This window comes from Xenopus laevis, chromosome 6L (genome assembly GCF_017654675.1).
Source record: "Xenopus laevis strain J_2021 chromosome 6L, Xenopus_laevis_v10.1, whole genome shotgun sequence".
In the NCBI taxonomy this organism is placed as follows: domain Eukaryota; kingdom Metazoa; phylum Chordata; class Amphibia; order Anura; family Pipidae; genus Xenopus; species Xenopus laevis.
This window is the reverse complement of record NC_054381.1, coordinates 14,444,756-14,468,466: the sequence shown is the minus strand read 5'-3', so window position 1 is coordinate 14,468,466 and position 23,711 is coordinate 14,444,756. Positions and strand designations below refer to the sequence as shown.

The following is a 23,711-nucleotide window of genomic DNA, read 5'->3' as shown; positions in this document are numbered from 1 at the left end:
CGAAAAATTTACTGCTAAATAAAGTAGCAGAAATCCATTAACGGGAAACTAGAATGCAGAAATATGGCAAACTCTTTGTATGAATTAGTGGCCAGCATTGCACATTTTACCATGACAGATGTCACTCATTTAGCTGACATTCAGTTGACACATGAAGAAGTTTTGTAATCTCACAGTATTATTTATTTATATGTCCTTCATAGTCGATAATTGTCACGATTCATTTAATGTAAAAATGAATAGTCTTGTTTAAAGGAGAAGGAAAGCTACGGAGGCATTTTATTGCCAATAGATTAGCTGCAATAGTGCAAGCTAGAATGCTGTATTTATTCTGTTTTACCATACCTGAGTAAAAAGCTCTAGAAACTCTCTGTTTGTTTAGGATAGGAGCTGCAGTATTAATGTGGTGTGACATCACTTCCTGCCTGAGTCTCTCCCTGCTCTGGGCTCAGATTACAGTAGAGAAGGGAGGGGGGGGGGAAGAGGAGCAAACTGAGCATGCTCACACCCAGGTCAATGAGGTAAAAGCTGAAAACAGGAAGTCTGATACAGAAGCCGATGTGAACACAATAGAAGGAAAGAAATGTGGTGTTTCTTTTGACAGGGGACTCAGAGCAGCATTACTTTGGGGTTTTACTGGTATATTTAGATGGACCTTTCTGATAAGGCTTACTTAGTTTTAATTTTTCCTTCTCCTTTAAGGTAAATAGCGACTCCACTCATCAGACACAGCAATGTAAACAGTAAACAATGTAAACAGTTATTAGTGATGGGCAAATTTGTCCCGTTTTGCCAAAAAATTTGCGATTATTGCGAGAAATTCACGAAACTGCAAAAAATTTGCAAAACACCACCAGCGTCTCGCTTTGACATCAACGTAAATGCGCCAGCGCCCAAAAAAATGGACACCGGCGAATTCACACCTGCCGAATAAATTCGCCCATCACTACTGGTTATTAGTGTATTTTATGTCCATCTAAATCAGTTCATTCTGATTGAGCATGATCTATACATCTATAGCCCCTGATATCAATCGTTTGACTGTTGATGCTCTGGTGCACATCAATATAGATCATCCAAAATGGAAAACAAAACAGACTTGTTGGCCAAACCACTGTTTTCGATATTATGATGGCAACATCCGACAAGGGTCAAGTATCTAGCTGCTATTTCTCTCTTTAGAGCAGTGGTTCCATACTGTGGCAGACTAGCGCCTTGGGGTCAAGTAGAAGTAGAAGTTTCCATTATGAAGTCCAGTTAGGGTGAGATTTGGGGAGAATACTAGTGATGGGCGAATTTATTCTCCAGACGCAAATTTGTGGAGAATTTCCACGTTTCACTGCCGAAAATTCACCAGCGTCAAAGTCAAAGTTTTGACTCCTGGCGACAATTAAGGGCAACCCCATTGACTTTAACGCAAGTCGATTTTGATTTCCTCGAATTGGCGTTGGCATGGGTCAAATTCGCCCATCACTAGAGAATACCTATCTGATCTTTTAGGCAAACTTAAAGCCTAACCTGAAGGTCATTTAGGGTAAAAACTTATTTGCCCTTCTAGATATTTTTATGGTTGAATAACTGATTTTTTTTTTTACTATTGTAAAGGCTGATCCTGCAAGGGGGCTTTAGGGTCATTTAAGGTGAAATTTGGGGTGAAAACTTGTTTGCTTTCTTAGATATTCTTGGAACTATGGCTGAATAACATACACCAAGGGTTTCTTATCCTACAGTAAAGGCTGAACCTACAAGGGGGCTTGAACGGAAAAAATCCAACAAGCACTGGTATAGTTATTATCTTGATTGCAATATACTTTCCTATTCTTTTTTTTTACACTGTATTTATAATATAGAATATTCAGTAATATAAAACAAATTAATAATATAGTAAAATAAAACATATTGATGATTATTATAATTATTCATAATACTGCTACTACTTATAATAATACTTGTCATATTTTCCATTAATTACTACATGCAGTTAACTATAGCAATAATTGGCTCTTTAACACAGGACTAATTTAAATGTAAAAATAGACTGTAAAATAAAACAGCAAAGTAAAATAATTTTTTAAACATGAAGTACTTTTGCCATTAAAAACGAGAGCATTGCAATTAATATCCGTATGTAATAATATAGTTGTAATTGATATGTTAGTGCTATATAGTGCTTGCAAATATTTATTTGTACAGCACTGGAAGAATGAATAAATTATAATCTGAAATTAGTTTGAATGATTTTGAACACCTGCGATTTATATACTGAAATAACAGAACGATCTCAGTATAAGCAGCCTGCAATCCAACTTTAGCTTAAAGGGCATGTAAAGTCTAAAATAGAATAAGGCTAGAAATGCTGTATTTTGTATACTAAATATAAACATGAACTTACTGCACCACAAGCCTAATCAAACAAATAATTTATGCTTTCAAAGTTGGCTACAGGGGGTCTCCATCTTGTAACTTTGTTATACATCTTTGCAAGACTAAGACTGTGCACATGCTCAGTGTGGTCTGGGCTGCTTAGGGATCGTCATAAACAAAGCTGCTTGAGTTCTGCATGGCTGGGATTATTAATTATTTTTTTGCCTTTACATGCCCTTTAAGGCTTAAAACAGCAATACGTACATCTACTACAGGTATGGTTCCTGTTATCTAGAATGCTCGGGACCTGGTGTTTTTTAAGATAATGGATCTTTCTGTAATTTGGATGTTTCATATTTTAAGTCTACTAGAAAATCATGTAAAAATTAAATAAACTCAATAGGCTGGTTTTGCTTCCAATAAGGATTAATTATATCTTAGTTGGGAATTGGGATAAAGTACAAACTACTGTTTTATTATTACAGAGAAAAAGGAAACAATTTCTATAAATTTAGATTATTCAGATAAAATGGAGTCTATGGGGAAACTGCCTTTCCATAATTCAGAGCTTTCTGGATAATGGGTTTCCGGATGACGGATCCCATACAAACTTACAAAATAAGCATTGATGTTTTTTTGATGAATCTACGTCTTTACTTGATTCTGAGCGGACAGCTGGGAAAGCTTCACTTCCATCAATATTGATCAATATTAATACTGAATCCACGTGAAAAAAGTTTAAAAAAATAAAATAATAAAAAAAAAATATGGTGAATCGGGGAAGACTCAGATAGAATCGGCCTAAATTTGATCGATTTTGGAAAAGTGCAAGCTTAGTGACAAACAGGTAAGATGCCGAGCAAATTTGCACTAGAAGCAAAGGTGTAGCTTAAGGTTTTTGGGGATTCCACAGCAACATTTTTTCTTTATTTCTTTTCTATTTCTTTCTAACATATACAGTATTAAGCCAAGTTTTCGATCTGACCCCTAAACTGCTTAGGCCCCCCAGCAGTCCTCTGTTGAAGACCCTACATTCCATACATCCAGGGTACACAGCCTCTATACAAAAATTTACATCACCGTACTAAGCCATTTGGAAAACTTTTCATTATTATTTTACTGGCTCTTTAAATCTGCATCCTACTTAAAGGCCTAAATATTTCCACTTCAGTTCTCTATGGCAAGCTGTTACATCCGTTATAGCACATTTCTTTTATTTGCCCTTTTCGAAACTGTTCAATATAATTTAGCTTTGTCATTTTTTCAATTAGCGAATACTGCTTTAAATGCCAAATCACTTCCCCTAAAAACCCCAGAAAAATGTTACTCTGGAATTCTTTGTAAAAATCACTGACTGTGAAATTGGCCTGTAATGTGCTCGGACTCATAAAAAAGGAATAAAAAAAGGCACAACTATTGGATTCAAATCCTGAAATTGTCAGATAGAGAGGAGCCAAGCACACCTCTGTTTAATAACTGGAATTACCCAGGACTCTAATGAAGAATTTACCTGAGTTGGAGAACCACAACCATCAACCACAAACATCAACCATCAACCAATCTTATCTTTGCTTTTATTTTCTAATTAGCAGCAGAATGCTGATAGGTTAGGTTATAGTATAGTTGAACAGAGATCTCAAAAGTTGGGTTCACTGATTGTCAGGGCTATCATTATGGAAGTACCTCCAGTCAAGGGCCCTATGGCATGAGAAAACTAAATCTGTAAAGGGGCAGGGTTAGGTGGAGCATTGGTAGGTTTGGGTGGAGCATTGGCAGCGTTTTGGCTAATAAGGTGTGGGTGAGTATATCAGAGACATGACCATTTGTGCATGGAGCCTTTTCTTCAATTTGAGCTCTATTCTACTAGTTGGCAGAGCCCACCACCTTGGGGACCCAGGTGACCAATGGGATGACAATTAAGCCTTCCTGGGGGGCCCTACTAACGTATTTATGGCTGTGGCCTTCAACATGTGTTCACCATGGTCTCCCTCATGTAAGAGATCACCACCAACTTTAGAATTAGTGTGGTAGGTGTATGTAAACATTGATGATTCACATTTTTAAGGTGTTATAATAAAAAAAAAACCAGTCAATGGCTAGCCGCTAGAGGGTAAGAGTTTGGTTGAGTATTGTCAGTGATTTGGCATAATAAGGTGTGGGTGGGCATACCAGGGGCATAACCATGAGTGCATGGAGCTTTTTCTTCTTTTCTCCAAATTCTACTTGTTAGCAGGGCCTACCTTTGGTGTCCAGGTGACCAATGGGATAATAATTAGGCCTTCCTGGGGGCCCTACTAACATATTTATGGCTGTGGCCTTCAACATGTGCTCACCATGGTCTCCCTCATGTAAGAGATCATACCAACTTTAGAATTAGTGTGGTAGGTGTATGTAAACATTGCTTATTCACATTTCTAAGATGTTATCATCCCAAAAACCTAACTAAACAGTCAAGGGCCCCATGCCATGAGAATACAAAATCTGTGAAGGGCTTTAGGTTAAAATTTGGGTTGAGCATTGGCAGGGTTAACAGAATAAGGTGTATCTGGGTATATCAGGGACATGACCATGTGTACTTTAAGCTTTTTCTTCCATTTGAGCTCTATTATACTTGTTAGCACGGCCCACCACCTTGGGGACCCAGGTGACCAATCAATTAATACTTAGGCCCTCCTGGGGGTGCTTTGAACGTAACAGTTCTCTTTGTGCTTTATCTATGGCTGTGACCTTGAACATGTGTTCACCAAGGTCTCCCTCATGTAAGAGATCACCACCAACTTTAGAATTAGTGTGGTAGGTGTATCTAAACATTGATGATTCACATTTTTAAGATGTTATCATCCCAAAAACATTGCCATATAATATATTTGGAATGTAATTTGTTGTCACTTTATAGTGATTACTTGAAGCTACTGTCACAAGTCAATCTGGTCTCAAGGCAATTTTACATCTACTGTACCTTCTCTCCCTCTTTACTCCACCTGGGCTCTGTAGCTAGAAATGAAAATTGTAGCCCCCACCTTGGATTCAGTGGAGAGGAGGGTCTTATAATAGCCATGCATTAGGAAAATTACTATCCTCTAAACTTTATTATACTGCAATGTTTTTGACACAATAGATAAAGTTAATAGATCACATGTTTTTGTTTTTCATAGATTATAACAAATTTGCTGGTTTTCATGGTTTGCTGGAATTGCCTTTTTATAATGTTTTCAAATGTTTATGGCCAGAGGGATGAGGAATTAGATTTGGCAGCAAAATGTTATGCAAATGTTACATTATTTCAATAGTGTGTCTGGCTCCTGATTAAATTGGTCAACTTGTGTGAATGACCATAGATTGGAAGCTTCACTGGGGCAGGGACTGATGGGATCTCTCTAAAGCTCTGTGGAATATGTTGGTGCTACATAAATAAAGTATAGTAATAATACAGGTATGGGATCCGTTATCCGGGTATTTAAAGGACATGTAAACATTTAAAATTGACATTGTTTACAAATTATTTATCAATTTGACATTATATAGTAAATACCAACATATGAGAAGTTGTTACGCAGCAGGTGGTAAGCACAATTCAGCAGGAACCGCCCCCTAAGTTTGCTCATAGTCTGTACAGAGAGATCCCATAAAACTATGGCAGCATAGGTATTCCCTGTACTAAGCACAATTCAGCAGGAACAGTCCCCTAAGTTTGCTCATAGTCTGTACAGAGAGATCCCATAAAACTATGGCAGCATAGGTATTCCCTGTACTAAGCACAATTCAGCAGGAACAGTCCCCTAAGTTTGCTCATAGTCTGTACAGAGAGATCCCATAAAACTATGGCAGCATAGGTATTCCCTGTACTAAGCACAATTCAGCAGGAACAGTCCCCTAAGTTTGCTCATAGTCTGTACAGAGAGATCCCATAAAACTATGGCAGCATAGGTATTCCCTGTACTAAGCACAATTCAGCAGGAACAGTCCCTACGTTTGCTCATAGTCTGTACAGAGAGATCCCATAAAACTATGGCAGCATAGGTATTCCCCTGTACTAAGCACAATTCAGCAGGAGCAGCCCCTAGGTTTGCTCATAGTCTGTACAGAGGGATAAACTAATATTCGTATAGGTTTTCCCCTGTACTAAGTACAATCCAGCAGGAACGTTTTGGTGCATTGGAGGCCTTTAAACTTGGACTAATACAGGAACTGACTTGTTTTTTGCAACTTGTCACAATGAATTAGTAAATGAGCAAGTTCCTCAATTCCACTGACTCAACAAAAGAGCCACAATGTTATTTTCATGATTTTTCTGTTATTAGTTTCATGCCCTTACAGCAAACTCATTTTCACTTGCAGAACACATGCTAAAGAAAGGAAATCTCTGCCTGCTCTTAACAGGAAACCCATTGGCACAATATCTCATTCATTCTCCCAGCGGCCTGATCTGACACATCTGGGAAAATATCATGTGCCGATGAAGATTACGAGGCCTAATTAAAGTAAATATCATACAGCAACATTAGTGGAAGGGAAGGTAGAGCAGGCAATTAAAACCAATCATTTCAACAAGAAAGAGGAAGAACTTCTGTCAGTTCTTGTCACAGAATCATCAGTCAGAAGCGCAGGATCCAATTACAATGACAAGCGAAGCAGAAAGCGACTCCGGCAAGCAAACAACACCTTCAGATGAGATCTTCCTCTGTACTGGAAAATGTGTGGATCCCACCTGTACAAAGCCTGCTTTCCCTAAAAACAATTATTGCTTCTGATAGATGACCCTATAAATGAGATATATCTTTCTCAGGGTCTACAATAAAGAGAGTGGTCAATTGGGGTTTCTTGTTCCTGTACAAAACATTAGTGATGTCCACTGGAATGGAAATGGTGGGGGTTAAGTGGAGTCCTGAAGCACATTTCTGCATCCATCATTGCTCCATTTGACTCAGGACCCACCATACATATGCTCAGTTCCCACAGTTCCCTGGAGCCAACATTTAATGATGTTGGCTCAAGGAAACTGTGGGAAGGACCAGGATCTATTCTAAAAAAATGGTCCCCAACCAGTGGCTTGTGAACAACATGTTGCTCCCCAACCCTTTGGATGTGGCCTCAAAGCAAATGCTTATTATTGAATTCCAGGCTTGGAGGCAAGTTTTGGTTGCCTTTAAACCATGTGTACTGCCAAACAGAGTCTCCTGTAGTCTGAAAGTCCATATAGGGCAGGAGTCCTCAACCTTTTTCACCGGTGAGCAACATTCAGATGTAAAAAGAGTTGGGGAGCAACACAAGCATGAAAAATATTCCTGGGTGGTGCCAAATAAGGGATGTGATTGGCTATGTGGACTGGCAGCTACAGGAGGTTCTGTTTGGCAGTAAATCTGGTTTTTATACAACCAAATCTTGCCTTCAAGCCAGGAATCAAAAAATAAGCTCCTGCTTTGAGGCCACTGAGAGCAACATCCAAGGGGTTGGGGAGCTACAAGCTACTGGTTGGGGATCACTGATATAGGGGCTACCAAATAGCCAATCACAGCCCTTATTTGGCACCACCCAGGACCTTTTTGCATCTTGTGTTGCTCCCCATTTTTAATTTACATTTGAATGTGGCTCATGGGTTAAAAAGGTTGGAGATCCCAGTTCTAAACTGTGGTAGGGGGCTAACACTACTGTAGTAGACAAAATATATAGGTACAGGTAAGAGATTTATTATCCAGTAACCCATCATCCAGAAAGCTCAGGATTACAGGAAGGCCATGTGCTGACTCCATTTTAAAATTTTAGAATTTAAAAAAAAAAAATGATTCCTTTTTCCCTGTAAAGATAAAACAGTAGCTCGTACTTGACCTTAACTAAGATACTATAGTTAATCATTATTGTAGGAATAACAAACCCATTAGGTTTATTTAATGTTTCAATTATCCCGAGCGTTCTGGATAACAAGCCAATGTTGGCCAACAAGATCTTCATACGTTCATACACATACCATTGATACCACAGTCCATCTTATGATGACATAAAGGCAAAAAAAGGTTACCAGAAGTACTTAAAGGTAATGACAAAAGAGCAAAAAAAGGACCGCAACTGCTTGCCCCTCTCCCCTCAAACCAGGTGCTCAGTCAGACAGTGTCCCCACTATGAACGCTACAAAACTCAAAAGGCAGACGGCACTTCTGAAATGGGGTTTATTGGAGTTCCTGCTGGAAAAACCTAACGCATTTTGGGAGTTATCCCTTAGTCATAGGTTAACCATAGGTAACCTATGACTAAGGGATAACTCCCGAAACGCGTTAGGTTTTTCCAGCGGGAACTCCAATAAACCCCATTTCAGAAGTGCCGTCTGCCTTTTGAGTTTTAAAGGTAATGACACATGGGTGGCCTTTGGGGTGCTGGGCAAACAACCCAAAAACATGGGCTAAGGTGCTTAAAATCACCCCTATTGACTTACATTGTAATTATCTGAAAGCACTGACACACTAACGTTTTAATTAAATGGGGAGGGGCATCTGGGTGCTTTACTATTCTGCTTTGGAGCTGCTTAAAAATGACAAACTCAGAGTACCCAACAACTAACAAGGCACAAATCAAACATTAATACTTGAGTCACAGGAAGGTAAAATCACAAGGGACTGGCACAGATACTGATCATGGTTCATCTCCACCTCCTCTGGTATAAATAGGTTTCTCTTCAACCCTTAATGAGAAGCCGGTGAAATGGGTCACAGCTGCTCAGCAGACGTCCCATCAAATAAACCAGAAAGGGGAAAATCAGTAATGGGATCAGAGGCGGAAGGAAAAGCAGAGAGGACGGACTGTTGTGGATTCATGGAATCAAAGCCGCACTTTCTCATTGTGCCAAACACCAGCAAGGCAAACGGATGTTATTCCTTTGAAGGGAACCTTTAACACAAACTAGCGAAAAGCCAATAATATTTTCTCATTGTTTCCAGAAACATGCAGGTTTTCTTTCTCCTAGATAATTGGAGGCAAAAATAAAGGGGAAAGCAACAACAAACAGAACTCTATTAACAGGTTTCTTATTAATATTTGCAGAGGGAAGGTGGGGACATATGACAAATTCAGCCATAGTCCGGGTTGGTGTGACCCTCTAGCACTGACTTGCCCATCTGAATGAACTACACAGTGCAGACTATTGCAAATATGTGCAATATACAGTGCAGTTGTGCTGCTAGAACTGCTTTTCTGGATAGAATGGAATGTATAGCATAGCTCTATGTGGATTTCAAAAATATTATATGTAGTAAGGAATGTACAGTGTAGCTGTGGTTGTTGGCCTCCAGGGTAAGACTGGGCTGGCGGGATACTGGGATAAAACCCGGTGGGCCCTGCACTGCCCCCTAACTCAGATTGCAGCAGCAAAGAGAACAGGTATGGGGGGTGTCAGAGGGGGCTTGCGACTGGGGGCGGGGGCAGGAAGTGGGTTCACTGTGAATCATGCCCCAATGAGCCTCTGACCCTCCAGTCTGACACTGTGAGCCTCTGCTTCTAAATCTGCTTTGTCTGGTAGACAGGAAAGTAAAAATGCAGCTACAAATTCCCAGAGGAACAACAGTGCTTCTGCAATTGCTAAATCTGTTTTCCCTGGTAGTGCACAGTGCAAATGTGAATAGGCTTCTACAACTGCTTTATTTAAAATGGAATGTGCCAGGGCTGGGACTAGGGGTAGACATAAAAGGCACTTACCTAGGGTGCTATCTTATTGTGTGTGTGTGGGGGGGGGGGGCTAAGCAGCTCCTAGTGGCCTCAAGGCAAGTGATTTTTTTTTTTAAAAAATTGCCAGATTGAAAGACAAGTTTTGGAGGTATAAAGACACCAAATAGAGCCTCCTGCAGTCTGGCAAGCAAATAACCAATCACATCCCTTATTCTGCAGCCCCCCCAGGAACCTATTTCACTTTGTGCAGCTCTCCAAAACATTTTTTTCATTTGAGGGTGGCTCATAAATATTTAAGGTTGAGGCCCTAGAGCCAAAAACACCTCCTTGACTTCAGAAGGGGGAAAGATGGCAATTTCATTACAGGAGTTGTAACTTCAGAAGAGAATGAACCCAGACTGCAGTTGGGGCAATAATGAGATTACTAAAAGTACCCCCCCTCCCCCAATGTCATCACTTGCACAGTGTGTCTATTGCACTCGACATAGAGCTGCTTATTTTAATATATTTCCATAGTTCTTTATTAATATGCTATGTGCTGTACAAACTGTCAGTTTCACAATAACAACAGTAAATACACTGAGTATTTAAGGCACATGTTCTACTTCCATACTTCCATATTGCATCCATTTCACAGTGTGTCTATTGTATCCAGACATAGACCTGCTTATTTAAATATATTTCCATAGTTCTCTATTAATACACCATGTGATTATGTACTGTGCAAACTGTCAGTTTCACAATAACAACAGTAAATACGTTGAGTATCTGAGGCACTTGCTCTACTTCCATATTGCACCCATTTCCCAGCAATTAAGATTAGTCAGAACTGAGGAGCCTGAGGAGCCTATTGAATTCTAAGGCATCATTTAGCCAGAAGCTTTCAATTCTACCAAATATGCAAAGCAAATGTTTCCTAAAAGCTCTAATAATATCCATTATTCTCATCTGCAAACACAGAAACTCAATGTCAGTGGCAAACAGTTGGGTAAAAGTGCATGCAGGAGAGCATTCAACGCTAAGCTGTTCTGACGGCTGACAACACAATTGAGCTGTAATGTACTCTCCTTTTGTGTGATTATGAAGTCGGTTTCTTGCCATATAAAAGGCGGAAAGCAGTGATCAGCTAAGCACAATACAAAAGCTCTATCTCTGTGAAAGGGAATTATTCACTCTCTCTCTTTGGCGAGGAAGGGGGATACAGCCTACTCTGGCGCTGGATGGGGAGGGGAAGGAGAGTGGGCATGTGGTGTTTATACAAATGGCCTGTAGATGTCACTGTGCTCAGACATAATGTGTACAATTCCTGGTAGCTTAAAAAGTGAACATTTACTGTTGTGTAATGCCTGCATGACTCTGCTAATAAAGCACTGTTATAGTCTACTCATCCTCAGCTACCCAAAACATAACAAATTGTTGACGAGATGGCTCTTCTACCTCTGCAGCAGCCTGCACCTTTTCTTACAAATCCTGGTGAGCCTACCATCCCTTTTACTGCTTGGATCCGTATGTTTGAAAATTACATTATTGCTGCTGACCGGTGGCGAAACAGGCAAATTCGCACCTGACGAATAAATTCACCCATCACTATATATAATGTAATCATATTGTAACTGGACCCATATGCAACTTGCAATTAGTCTTCATCATTTGTTCTGTATGGTTTTTGATTAAGGTTCCTATTCTGGCCCTTCCCAACTCACAGCTGAAAATACAATTTGGTTGTCGGCAGGGGGATATCACTGACTCCAGCAACAATTGTTATTCTTAATTATTGCTTATTTATCATTTCTCTTCTATTCTGTTTTCAAAACTGCTTCCTGGCTACAAAGGTAAATAATGCCTAGCAACCAGATAACAAGCTGGAGAGCAACAAAAAACCTCAAACAATTCAAAAATAACCAGCAAAGTACAATTGCAAAAAGCATTGTTAGTTCACACTGCAGTTGGGGCATCACTTGGATTAGGTATGAATAAGTATAGTATAATCGTCACCATTTGCCCAGTGGGTCTGATGTATCTTCTTATGGTCAACTAACCCTTGAAATAAAGCCTGTGTATTGGATAAGACTCTTCTCCAATCAGATTTTGGTGACTTTTTTCCTTTGCAGAAAACAACAAAACAATATCTACTTTCCACAATAATTGATCCCCTGAGAGTTTATTTTCTTTTGGTCGGCTTTATTTTTCTTTGATGATTATGGCGCAGCTGAACCTAATGAAAAGCTTTTAGGAGCTTTCAATAAGATTTGTGGAATATTAACTATTAAAACATTAATTGGAGAGAGCTAAATAATAAGAGTGCAGAGCAGCATGCTGGCTCTTTCCCATCATAATGAAAGAAAAGAGAAAACTCTTTATCATCAATATAAATTGGAAAGCAGCAGCTCATTATTCCTGCAGTAGGCGAACATCTGTTTTGGGAAGCCGGGTGCGTCCTGCAGCAACTGGCCTATTTTTCAGCCAATTACCAGATAAGGCATTTTCAGCCTGGTGATAAAGAAGCTCAGTAATGATTTGTTATGTATCATGTAACGTGTGTTGGGTGGATGGTACTGTACGGCAGCATTAAAACCACAACGGGATGGAGATGGTACTGCTAAAAGGTATAATTCTAGATAAATGTTCTTAAACCAAGCAGGGGTCCAAACTGACAACTAGCTGCTCAGATGTAAAGAGGAAACTGTCATGTCAAATTCAGCTATTTTTGACTGAGTTCCCGATATCAAACAGGAATGTTCTCTAAAGCTCAGCTTCGAGAACTGGTTTTGTGTATTACAGCTCAGAGCAGAGAAGATCAATATTAGTTGGCCTCCTCTACATTATCTTAACTTCAGCTATAGCTTGTAGTGAGCAAAGTATTTTGTGGTTTTGAGGGGGTCTATTAATAATATACATCATTCCTCCAGGACAAGCGTCTACAACAAAAAGGCATGAATCATACCAACCATGACTTAAAGTGATACTGACACAAAAGAACTACTCTTTCAAATATTAATGTATGTTAAGTACCGATAGGTCATGTTGATCATTTTTGCTTTGTAAGTAATTGCTGCTTGAAATTGATTTTGCCAACTTTTTCAAACTGTCAGTTACAACGAATAGACTACTGCAGTGCAAACATAGCAGAGCCCTTCATAGAAAGATGGAAGGTGGTCATGCACAAGGGTTGATACCATGGATGGTCGGCCAATGTTCTAGTTGAATGAACAGAACAATGGAAGGTGGTCATGAACAAGGACTGATACCATGGAGGATTGCCAAATGTTCTAGTTAAAAAGAAAAATGGAAGGTGCTCATGCACAAGAGCTGATACCATGGATGTTTGGTCAATGTTCTAGTTGAACGAACAGAACAATGGAAGGTGATCATGCACAAAGACTGATACCATGGAGGATTGCCAAATGTTCTAGTTAAAAAGAAAAATGGAAGGTGCTGATGCACAAGAGCTGATACCATGGATGGTCGGTCAACATTCTAGTTGAACGAACAGAACAATGGAAGGTGGTCATGAACAAGGACTGATACCATGAAGGATTGCCAAATGTTCTAGTTAAAAAGAAAAATGGAAGGTGCTCATGCACAAGAGCTGATACCATGGATGTTTGGTCAATGTTCTAGTTGAACGAACAGAACAATGGAAGGTGGTCATGCACAAAGACTGATACCATGGAGGATTGCCAAATGTTTTAGTTAAAAAGAAAAATGGAAGGTGCTCATGCACAAGAGCTGATACCATGGATGGTCGGTCAACATTCTAGTTGAACGAACAGAACAATGGAAGGTGGTCATGAACAAGGACTGATACCATGGAGGATTGCCAAATGTTCTAGTTAAAAAGAAAAATGGAAGGTGCTCATGCACAAGAGCTGATACCATGGATGTTTGGTCAATGTTCTAGTTGAACGAACAGAACAATGGAAGGTGGTCATGCACAAAGACTGATACCATGGAGGATTGCCAAATGTTCTAGTTAAAAAGAAAAATGGAAGGTGCTGATGCACAAGAGCTGATACCATGGATGGTCGGTCAACATTCTAGTTGAACGAACAGAACAATGGAAGGTGGTCATGCACAAGGACTGATACCATGGAGGATTGCCAAATGTTCTAGTTAAAAAGAAAAATGGAAGGTGCTCATGCACAAGAGCTGATACCATGGATGGTTGGTTAATGTTCTAATTGAACGAACAGAACAATGGCCGTGCACAATGTACCATGGAGGATTGCCTAATGCCTAATGTTCTAGTTAAAAAGAAAAATGGAAGGTACTCATGCAAGAGAGCCGATAAATGGAGGATTGCCAAAATGTTCTAGTTGAACGAAAGCCAACAGAACAATGGAAGGTGGTCATGCACAAGGGCTGATACCATGGAGGGTCAGCCAATGTTCTAAATGAACAAACAGAACAATGGAAGGTTATAATGCACGAAAGCTAATACCATGTAAGGTGGTCAATGGTCAATATTCTAGTTAGCGAACAGAACAATGGAAGGTGGTCTTGCATGATAGCATGGAAGATTGCCAAATGTTCTAGTTCAGTGATCCCAAACCAGTGCCTCGTGAACTCACAACCCCTTAAATATTGCTCTCAGTGGCCTCAAAGCAGGTGATTATTTTTGGATTTCTGACTTGGAGGCAAGATCACGTGTACTTCCAAACAGACCCACCTGTTGGCTTCCAGTCCACATACAAAATAACCAATTACAGCCCTTGTTGAACACCTCGTTGAACTTTTTTCATTCTTGTGTTGCTCCTCAACTTTTTCTTATATTTGATTGTGGCTCACAGGTAAAAAAGATTTTGGAAGGTGGTCATGAAAGAATGTTTCTACCATGAAGGGTTGGCCAATGTTTGGATGGTGGTCATGCATGAGTGCTGAAACCATGGATGGTCAGCCAATATTTTAGTTGAACAAACAGAACAATAGATGGTGGTCATGCATGAGAGCTGATACCATGGAGGGACAACCAATATTGTAGTTGAATGAGCAGAACAATGGATGGTGGTCATGCATGAGAGCTGATACCATGGAGGACCAGCCAATATTGTAGTTGAATGAGAAGAAGAATGGAAGGTGGTCATGCACAAATGTTAATACCAGGAAGGGTTGGCAGATGTTCTACTTGAACAAACAGAACAATGTTAAGTGGACATTCAGGAGGGCTGATCAGCCAGATATAGGGGAGTATCATCTAATGTAGTCCTTCCTTTACCTATAGGTGTCTGAATAGACTTTACTGGGATTTGCCTCAAGAAAAATCTGATTTCCCTATAGACATTGGTGGGAGACAATTTCATTCTATGGATTTTGTGTGAAGGTTCCTGCACTATTTTGGGTGGATTTGTGTTTCACTTGTGTTTCACATTAGCAAACATAAAAGTGTATGGCAGTACATGGGCTTTGTAGTATAGTCTCTAGCAATGTTACTGTCCAGTTAATTTTGAAAAATCACCATACTGAAAAAACGGATTTGCTTTACGGTAAATATACAGCTTTCTACACTCATTCTACAAAATTGTATCACTGTCCATTAAATAACTATACATGTAAAAATCATTGTAATATGTTTGGAATAAAATTAGAAACCTTTAGCGTTTTGAACACTAGGTGGCATGTGCACCCAATCTATATAAACAATGAATCCTTTATATTGTGAACAGCACTTTTGCTCTGTGTTTCTGTTCCTCACTATAGATGCAGTACCTGAATATTTTATCTCTCTTCTTCAGATATACAGGTACCGGTAATATACCCCTACTGCAAATTATAAGGGGTTCTGTGACCATATAAAGGCACAAGGCTGCAGGCTGAGTTATACAGGGAACTCTGAGTATCACTCATGTATTATAAGGGATAATGTACCCCCTACTGTAAATGATAAGGATATTAGAAGTCACTGAGGGGTTCTGTGACCATATAAAGGCACAAGGCTGCAGGCTGAGTTATACAGGGAACTCTGAGTATCACTCGTGTCTTATACGGGATAATGTACCCCCTACTGCAAATTATGAGGATATTAGAAGTTACAGAGAGGTTCTGTGACCACATAAAGACACAAGGCTGCAGGCTGAGTTATACAGGGAACTCTGAGTATCACTCATGTATTATAAGGAATAATGGGCCCCCTACTCTAAATAATAAGGATATTAGATGTCACTGAGGGGTTGTTCTGTGCCCATGTAAAGGCACAAGGCTGCAGGCTGAATTATACAGGGAACTCTGGGTATCATTTATGCATTATAAGGGATAGTGTACCCCCTACTGTAAATGATAAGGATATTAGAAGTCACTGAGGGGTTGTTCTGTGACCATATAAAGGCACAAGGCTGCAGGCTGAATTATACAGGGATCTCTGAGTATCACTCATGTATTATAAGGGATAATGTACCCCCTACTGTAAATAATAAGGATATTAGAAGTCACTGAGGGGTTGTTCTGTGACCATATAAAGGCACAAGGCTGCAGGCTGCGTTATACAGGGAACTCTGAGTAGCACTTATTTATTATAAGGTATAATGTACCCCCTACTGTAAATGATAAGGATATTAGAATTAGAAAGAAGGGGTATGTGACAGGCCCGGACTGGCAATCTGTGGGTTCTGGCAAATGCCAGAGGGGCTGCTGTAAGGTCCCAATACACCAATACACAATCACTATTCAGTGGGCTGGAGCCTCTGTGTACTTGGAATGCCAGGTCCTATTTTGACTCCCAGTCCGGACCTGGTATGTGACATAGGATCAATTAAATCTCAAAAGCCCTGATTATATATTCAGCATATATTTCATAATCCAAATGATTTCCCCATTAAATATATGTATCTTGTTTATTTCATTTACACATTATTGGTAAAATTTTAGCCAGCCTAAATCTAACATCCATCAAACTTTTGCTACTGCATTCAGAGTCACCTGCTGAGCAGGAGGAAAGGCAGCAACTTTTCACTTAATACAAAAGGAGCAACATGCCAAATAAACAACTGTTGACTTTTTATCTACAGCAAGAAGCTCGTGGCAGACTGATAAATATTCTGTATTCTACAGTGTTTTTATTTGCTGAGCAAATTCAGTTTCACCTCAAAACTATTTCTTGAGAAAAAGAAGAAAGAGAATATTTTAGAAGATTGGGGTGGAATATTGATTTAGGTAAGGTATTGATTTTGTATTTTAAGCATATTTTAAGAAAGTAAACTATTGACATGGCATGACATACTGATTTTGGTTTGCTTTAAAGCTAGCATTCATGGCTGGGCAGATATGTGGCTGACTTGTCCATTCCTGACCAACTTTGTAGCTCTTTGATCATAGACAAGGGGATGTCCTATCTGACTGATATCTGGCCAAAAATCAACCTGATATCAAATGTAAAAATGAGTTGGGGAGCAACACAAACATTAAAAAAGTCCATGGGGGTGCCAAATAAGGGCTGTGATTGGTTATTTGTTAGCCTTGTGGACTGGCAGCCTCCTCTGTTTGGCAGTACACATTGTTTTTATACAACCAAATCTTGCCTCCAGGTCAAGAAAAAATAAGCATCTGCTTTGAGGCAACTGGGAGCAACATCCAAGGAGTCCGAAAGCATCATGTTGCTCACGAGCCACTGGTTGGGGATCACTGCACTAAGGAAACTCTAGGATTATTGAAATAAGTCCAGGCTGACAATAATTCCAGGATATTTTTAAGTGAGAGCTTTGAAGATGTTGAATTCTCTCCCTGGACAAGTTGATACATTAGATAACTTTAAAAAGGGGTTGAATGGTGTTTAGCAAGTGAGGGAATACAGGGTTATGGGAGATAGCTCATAGTACAAGTTCATCCAGGGACTGGTCCCATTGCCATCTTGGAGTCAGGAAAGCAAAATGGAGAGGCTTCAAATGGGTTTTTTTTAATATTCCTCTGAATCAACTAGCAGATAGGCAGGTGATATATAGACTTGATCTTGATGGACGTGTCTTTTTTCCACCTAACTTACTATGTTACTATGCCTTTGCATTAATATGAAAACATAATTTATCCGAGCAGTCTGTAGGGGTGCAAGTTGCTAAGGAGCATGCTTGGGTACACTGACCTATCATAATACCATCAATAGACTCAACCTTCTAGACTAGAGGTCTCCAATCTTTGTTTCCCATGAGCCACATTTAAATGCAAAGAGAGTTGGGAAGCAACACAAGAATGAAAAAAATTCCTTGGGATGCCAAATAAGGGCTTTGATTGGCTATTTGGTAGCCCCTATATGGACTGGCAGGCTACAGGAGGATCTGTTTGGCACTATACCTGCTTGTTATGCAACCAAAACCTGCTTTTAAACCAGGAATTCAAAAATAAGCAGCTGCTTTGAGGCCACTGGGAGCAACATCCAAGGGGTTGGTGAGCAACATGTTACTCGTGAGCCACTAGTTGAGATGTTTTCAGCAGGAAAAAACATTGAGAAAACATAATCAAACCTTTATGAAATAGATGCCTTTGTCTAACTGACCTACTGTGTTCAGCTATAAAGATAAATAGAATTTATGCAATGATATTATTTACATACAATTTGTCTTTGACAAGCTGCACGGAGTTTGAGAATGAAAAACAAGGCAAGTATCTCTCCTAAACGCCACATAATGTTTGGAAGCATTAGGACAAGCTCTGATTGTGCATGACGTTAGAACATTCAATCTCTTGCCTAGCCTATAATTTCAATCAAGGTTTATCAAGTTCTGGGTTGATGCTGTTACATTACTGAAAAAGAGATTACAGATAAATCCAAATTACGCTAAAAACAAGAAACACCAGCCTTATACATGAGAGATTTCTATCTAACAAAACAAATCAACACCTAATATGCATCTGGATATTCAATGTGTCTCTCTCTAGACTCATACTCAGGAATGGAGCTGTAAGAAGACCCATAGCTGGACCAGCTCCACTGATTTCTTTGGAACTCTTTGCCCAAATACTCTTTTTCTTTTCATATATTTAGTTTGAAGTACATGCATTTTAACATGATTACACTGGGCAATTACATATATATATATATATATATATATATATATATATATATATATTTATTTAAGAAATAGGGGAGCTCTGCCTGACCTATGAACATAGGAACTGTGTCTGTGAATAGCTAGGAACTCCAAGAGTAAGACCTTAAAACTCTAGGATCTTCATCAGATTCCCACGATCATGGAATACTTAGTCCTTCACTGATATTCAGCTCGACTGAGTTCTTTGGTTCTTTCATAGTCAAGTGACCAAAAATCAGCACCTTAGGTTCAACAATGTTGATACTGGGATATTTTACATGATGTCTTTTTGTTGGTCACCCATGAAAGAATTAAGCATGAACCTATGGCAGAGTGTAATTCCCAGATATAATCATGGTCAATTCTTGTAACACCCCCTCCAGCCATACACATATACCCCTACCTCAAAATGAGTGTCAGTATCTCTTTAAGTCTGATTAATAATATCCTAATCATACAAGTTCATAAAGCTTTACCTGAGATCACAAAATCATAAAAATATGACTATTAGAGTACAGTAGGCCTTTTCCATGGAATTAAAGTATGCGATTGCTGGGCAGAAAATCCACCCCAATAAAAAGTGGGGGGCAAAGTTATTTTTATAGAGTAAATGCACTTTTTATTGGAGTTGGTAGAAATGCTGACCCATCAGTATGCTGCTGTGCCACGTTCCCTAATATCACAAACCCTCTGTACCTCATAGCTAGATATCTAATTCTGATTCCAGAAATTGTATACAGAATGAGAGAATTAATCAGAGGTATTTTCTACAGCTCCCCTTGCATTTAAGCCTTAGTACTTACCATGTCGGCTTATGTAATTTTTTAAAGGTAGGATGAAAAAAGTAATATTTGCCGACCCCCATTGCCAGAGCTTCCCCCATAGTTAGGAGAAGTCCTTGATAAAAGTACAGATAACATACAATTACATTGTGTAATAATGCTTTGATCTTTTTGCATTTACATAGAGCAGGGGACTGATAAACTATCACCACTCAATGAAAGTGCAGCAGTTGTATAAATAATAGTCGTGCCTCATATATCTTTCCTGCATTATCTGTCCCTTTAGTTCTCAGCCCCAATCTTGAGCATCAAATTTTTGATTACCCCTGCCGGAACCAGTGGGTTGGGCAGGTTGGGTGGGTTCGGGTGGACTCCTCCACAAAATCTTCGGGTCGCGAGCGGGTGCAACCTAGTACTGCTGGCTTCCAGCACCGGAATTTATAGACTTCTGCCTGCCTCCAGCACGGGTCTATAAAAAGAGGGCAGTGCGGGCCTGGGCCGGGTGCGGTTCGGGAGGGGACAGGGTAGGGTCAGGTGCGGGTCGAGAAATTCTCGACCCGCGCATCACTATCCCCAATGAGCTTCTAACAAGGTTAGAGATACAAGAATATGTATCAGACCTCCACTCCTCTATAGTCTTTAAGGTCCTAGTCCCCCAAATAATTGGAATTCTCATCTGGAAGCAGTTGTAGTGGAAGATAGAACAAATAGGTTCAAGAACGGATTGGATGTCTTTTCAGCAAATAAGAACCTACAACCTTTTTTCGGCCTAATGTTTGGGTAAAGTATGGGATCCATTATCCCGAAAACCAATTATCCCAAATGCTCCGAATTATGGGAAGGCCATTTCCATTTTAATCAAATAATCCAAACTTTTAAAAAATGATTCCCCTTTTCTCTGTAATAATAAAACAGTAGCTTGTACTTGATCCCAACTAAGATAGAATTAATCCTTATCGGAAGAAAAAAAACAGCCTATTGGGTTTATTTAATGTTTAAATTATTTTTTAGCAGACTCAAGGTATTGAAGAAAGCACTTGAGAAAGGAGACTGTGCCTCCGAAACGTAGTGGGGATCTCAATAACACTTCAACATTTAGCACGAATGCTTCTGTGTGTGCCATCTGATTTTCTATGAGTATTTGAATTTGCTACTTTATGTATATCATAAGAAACTGCAGAATACACAGTAATAATTCCAATATATCTGGTGGAAAAGAAATATGTACAAGAATGTAATCATGACATTGGTTTTCGGCTTGTAGAGATGTTTATAGACGACATGAAGAATAATTACTGCTAATTATTGCCTGCCCATGGCTTGTGATACCAAATGCTAATTAGATTTGATTGGAGAGTCCTGTAACATCTCAGATGTCAGACTAACGGCAGCTGCTCAGCTACTACTCCCATCATGCCCCGAGGCAGCTAACAGCTGGGTGTGCATACTGGGAGATGTGGTTCAGCAGGTGGGTGGCCATAGAGAAGGATTTGGAGATAAATTAACACTTTGGCCCTGGGGCTGAGAAAAGCATAAGATCCGTCCAATGGGCTGATCCTCCTGCTGAAGTAGAACTACATCCCCCCTGAGGCTGCCAGGAGATAATGAAAGTTGCAGGTTCACAGGAGCAGGTTGAATGCCTATATGTTATTATAGAGTGGAACACTAAGTACATTTTATTTTTAATAAATGTTCCTTATACTTGATAATGGGCAAAGTAGGCACAATCTACTTATTTTGATCCATGGCATGGGAGTCCCATTGTGAGAGGAAGGTACCCATGGTCAGATGTGGTCCTTGCCCAATGGGATTTCACAGCCTTCCCAACTGATCTCTGACTGAGCCCCATGATATAGACTTTATACATATAAACCAACAAGTTCATGATTGGACTTTGTCTTATACTTTTCTGTAAAGGGGTGGTTCACCTTTAAGTTAACTTTTAGGGGCAAATTCACCAAGGGTCGAACATCAAGGGTTAATTAACCCTCGATATTCGACTGGGAATGAAAATCCTTCGAAGGATTTTGCGCAAATACTGCGACCGAACGATCGAAGGAATAATTCAAAGGATTTTAATCCAACGATCGAAGGATTATCCTTCGACCAAAAAAACTTAGCCAAGCCTATGGGGACCTTCCCCATAGGCTAACATTGGGTTCGGTAGCTTTTAGGTGGCGAACTAGGGGGTCGAAGTTTTTTCTTAAAGAGACAGTACTTCGACTATCGTCTGGTCGAATATTCGAACGATTTTTAGTTCGGATCCTTCGATTCAAAGTCGAAGTCGTAGTCGAAGGTTGAAGTAGCCCACTCGAAGTTAATGAATTGGCCCCTTAGTATGTTATAAAATGGCTAATTCTAAGAAACTTCTCATTTGGCTTTCATTTTTTCTTTTTTGTAGTTTTGTTATTATTTGTCTTCTTCTCCTGACTCTTTTCAGCTTTCAAATGGGGGTCACTGAGCCCATTTAAAAAACAAATGCTCTGTAAGGCTACTCCTATATTGTTATCGCTGATTTTTATTACTCATCTTTCTATTCAGGCCTCTCCTATTCATATTCAAGTCTCTTATTCTAATCAATGCACGGTTGCTTGGTTGAGTACTTAGGAGCCTAGCAACCAGAGTGGTGAAATTGCAAACTGGAGAGCTGCTGAATAAAATCCAAATAACTCAAAAACCGCAAATGATAAATAATGAAAACCAATTGCAAGTTGTCTTAGAATATTACTTTATACATCATATTAAAAGTTAATTTAATAATAGTGATGGGCGAATTTATTTGCCAGGCGCGAATTTGCGCGATTCACCGCCAGCGAATAAATTCGCGAAACGGCGCCGGTGTCAAAAAAAATTTGTCGCCGGAGTCGGAAAAAAATGGACGCCGGCATCAAAAACGGATGCCGGCGCCGTTTAGCAAATTTTTCGCAGTTTCGCATATTTCGCACGAAATTCGCAAATTTTTCAGCAAAGCGAAACGGCGCAATTCCCCCATCACTAGTAAACAACCCCTTTAAAGTGACACTGAAACTTCCGCATACATCCCTGTCAAGTCAATACCACTTTACCTTGCCCCCATACCCACAAATTTGGGGTGTCCACCTCTCTGGCTGCAGCCATAATACCAGACTTGGAGGAAAGACTGAATAAGCTGATGCACCAGGTCACTGGAATTCTCAGCCTCAGATTATCAGATTTTGGCACCTGCCCAGGGCGTAACAACAGTTGAAGTAGACCCTGCGATTGCAGGAGTGCCCATAGGGTTGACACCTTTCCCCCCAACAAACTCCAGGGCGAGGCGGGACCGTGATTTAGTGGGGGGGGTGGGGCCACAATGTGATGGGGCGGGACTGTGACTATGACGAGGCGATTGGCTGATCACCGCGTCAATCTCAGGAAATTTGGAAAATAGGGCAGCCGAACAGCCCTTCAAAAAACCAAGCTATCTGGGTCAAAACCGGACAGGTGGCAACCCTAGGTGTCCAAGAGTGAAGGGGGCCCTGTGAGACCCTAATTAATGAGTAATCTCAATGTACTGTATATAGGTAGAATAAGTCAACTTACAAATATTTTGGGGCCTTTAATTAAATTTGCTGTGGGGCCCAGTGACATATACTTACACCACTGGCACCTGCCTCAAGGCCAACATCATGACCATTTCATCTTCCAGTATCTGGTTGGTAGAGTAAGAGGAATTCTAACAATCCCCCTTACTCTAGCAATTTCAGTTCCAAACTTGATAGTACAGAAGAATAGGTTAAATAATTAAAGAAAAAAAGACCAATTGAAAACCGCCTTAGAATAAGACTTTCTACATCATACATGTATAGGACCTCTAATTCAGAATGCTCTGGACCTGGGGTTTTTTTTGGATAAGGGATCTTTCCATAATTTGGATCAA

General features: G+C 39.8%; 1 protein-coding gene across 4 annotated transcripts in view; it reads right to left on the bottom strand.

Moving 5' to 3' along the window:
• LOC108718466 (dipeptidyl aminopeptidase-like protein 6) overlaps positions 1-23,711 on the bottom strand; it is an 883,060-nt gene that overhangs the window by 80,623 nt on the left and 778,726 nt on the right. The window lies entirely within an intron of this gene.